This window comes from Hevea brasiliensis, chromosome 11 (genome assembly GCF_030052815.1).
Source record: "Hevea brasiliensis isolate MT/VB/25A 57/8 chromosome 11, ASM3005281v1, whole genome shotgun sequence".
Lineage (NCBI taxonomy): Eukaryota > Viridiplantae > Streptophyta > Magnoliopsida > Malpighiales > Euphorbiaceae > Hevea > Hevea brasiliensis.
In genome coordinates, this window is record NC_079503.1 from 84109826 (window position 1) to 84112825 (window position 3000).

The following is a 3000-nucleotide window of genomic DNA, read 5'->3' on the forward strand; positions in this document are numbered from 1 at the left end:
TTATTACGTTCCATACTATTCCTCTCTTAGTCTCCGTCTCCATAATCTCTCTCTTTTTGAATTGTAATCCTTTAAAAGATTAAAGTTCAAGTTTAACACTAGGCTCTATATACTTTTAAACTTAAATATGTGTTTTCATCATTACTATCCTCCTTAATATTTTCTACTTATTCCATGCAAATTAAATTATTCATATCAGTATTAGTAAAATACATAAAACACTAAATATTATTTGAAAAATTATTAATCTAATATGTTTAATCCTTTTAAACTTATTTAAATAAATTAAAAATAAAAATAGTAAAAACACTCAAATTATAATATATTTATATTAAAAATTAATAAATTAATTTATTACTGGTATAAATTAATTAGTAATATAAAAAGTAATCTATTTTATCAAAATAATATTAAAAATAAAATGAAATTTTAATTATATGTAATTTTGAAATGAAAGAATAAAGAATAATAAATTTTATTTTATTTATGGTGTTGTTATAATTTGTGTTACTTTAAATTTAGTTGTAATATATTGTAAACTTTTTTTATTGTTATTTTCTATTATTAATGACTATAAACTTATGTAATAATGTATTATGAAAATAATTGTGGATTAAAATAGATGCAATAAAAGTCGAGCTTGAGCTCGATCTTATCAAATTCAAACTCAAGCTTGATCTCAAGCTTATTGAATTTTTGTTCTAGCTTATTGAATTTGAGCTTGAGTTTAAACTTTGTCCAGCTCGCGTTCGAATTCATTTTAATGAGCTTATCAAGCTTGACACACCGAATTCGAGCTTAACTCATTAATATAGTAAATGAGCCAAACTTGAACTTAACATATTTCAAATGAGCCAAGCTTAAGTCTTAGGGTGTGTTTGATAAGAAAGTTAAAAAAAATCAAGGGTTAAATGTTACCCTTGTAAGTTTTAACCTTTAAGGAGGATAATTATTGACCTAAACTTTCTAAGGTTAACATTTAATCTCACAAGAAGGCATAAATATTAATGAGGTTAAAAGTAAACCATTCTTCGTACCAAACGCCCCCTTAATATTAAAGTTTGAATTAAGCTTGAAATTGAATTAATATTAACGAGCTGAGCCTGAATAAATTGAAACTAAAGTCAGCTTGATTTGTTTACACTAGTAATGGAGAAGGGGAAGATCACCATTATTAATTCAACTATTAATAATAACAATATATTCACATATATCTAACAAGTAGGGGGTGTTCGGTTCTAATTTGATTCTGGGTTTGTCTATCGAAACCAAACTGAAATTTGGGTATAATTTTGTTTCGGCTCCTCATTGTTTTAGTTTGGGTCCAGTATAGTTCTCGATTCTTCGATTCTTATTCGGTTCGATAAGGTTTCGATTCGATTCTCGGTTCTTAAAATAATTTTATGTAATTATTTCCTTAAAAAGTCATACTTGAATTAGCATTTAAGTTTTTGAATTGAGTTATTAATACATAATATATCATATAATATATCTTTTAGCTATACATAAATTATATAATCTTTAACTATAAGGTGCACATATAATTTATGATTAAATATATTATATAATATAATAGTATAAGTATATCATATAATATACATTTTAACTATTTATTAATCGTATAATATTTAACTATAAGATACAAATATAATTAAGTGTATATATATAATTAAGAATTATAAGGTAATTTAATTTATTTATAATTAAAATTATTAAGAAGATATAGAAAAATAAAATATAATATTAGGTTGTATTTAGTTCATAATTATATATACATATATAAATATATGTAATTACATTGAAAGTATATAATACATCTAAAAAAATGTAGAAATATATATATATAAATTCGGTTATCAATTTGGTTCTGATTCGGTTTCGGTATGGTTTTGATTTGGTTTTGATACAATTCTGATTCGGTTCTTAGTGAAAAATCAAAATTGAACTAAAGTATTAAAATAAAATTAGTTCAATTCGATACAGCTCCTATCGATTTAATACGATTTTTGAATTCAATTCAGTTCCTCCAAAAACTGTGCACAGCCCTACTAACAGGGGGACATTTTAGTTGATCACACAGTTCTTGCTTTTCACGTGCATTGTTTATTATAATTAATTTCTAATCAAGGCAATTTTCCTTAAATGTGATTGCGATATCTTCTTTTTTTTATTGATTTTTTTAAGTCTAAAAGCGTATAAGTGTCTTTAATTGACTAGATTGACATGGAAATTTAACACATAGATTGCCATAATAACAATTGATATGAAGCAATTAACAGTTAAATACATGGGATCAATTAGATTATAATATCTTGTAACGCCCTCACTTTAAGTAGTCCATACATTCTACTGTTCCGATGACTAACGTCTGTTCGGACAGCCAGGATGTCTGGAACTATACTCGAACTAGAGTGAGGAGTCATGAGATGATTAAATAAAGACCAAGAAAAAATTAAGGAAAAATAAAAGAAGAAAAGTGCAATTCGGTTAAAGGATCCGAAGTCACGGCGATGGTTACCCTAATGGGAAGTGACTGTGAAGACAGTTGCCAACCCCAGACCCACAGGAAAACTCTGTAAGATAAGTTTTGGGACTTAACTGGGAAAATTATGAGGTCTAAATGATAATAAAAATGCCAAGTAAATACAAGAAAAATTAAGTCAATCGGTACAGACAGTTGTAACTCGATAAGTCCAACGAATGGCATTTTGGTCATTTCATCCTCAATGTTGAATTTTAACCTAAATGTCAATCAAAATAAGGGAGATTAAAATACATAAAATGAATTAAAATCATGAAATATGCAATGGGAATGGGAAAAGAAAAGAAAAAAATAAAATAAAATAAAATTATGATGTAAGCATGACATAGGAGTGACATAGTTAAAATATTAAGCCAGTTAAACTTAGACATATATGTATATATATGACAACTTCAATTAATTCCTTCTTATCTTATTTTAGCTTCTTCTTCCTCCTTTAAACCACCATAGGCCGAACC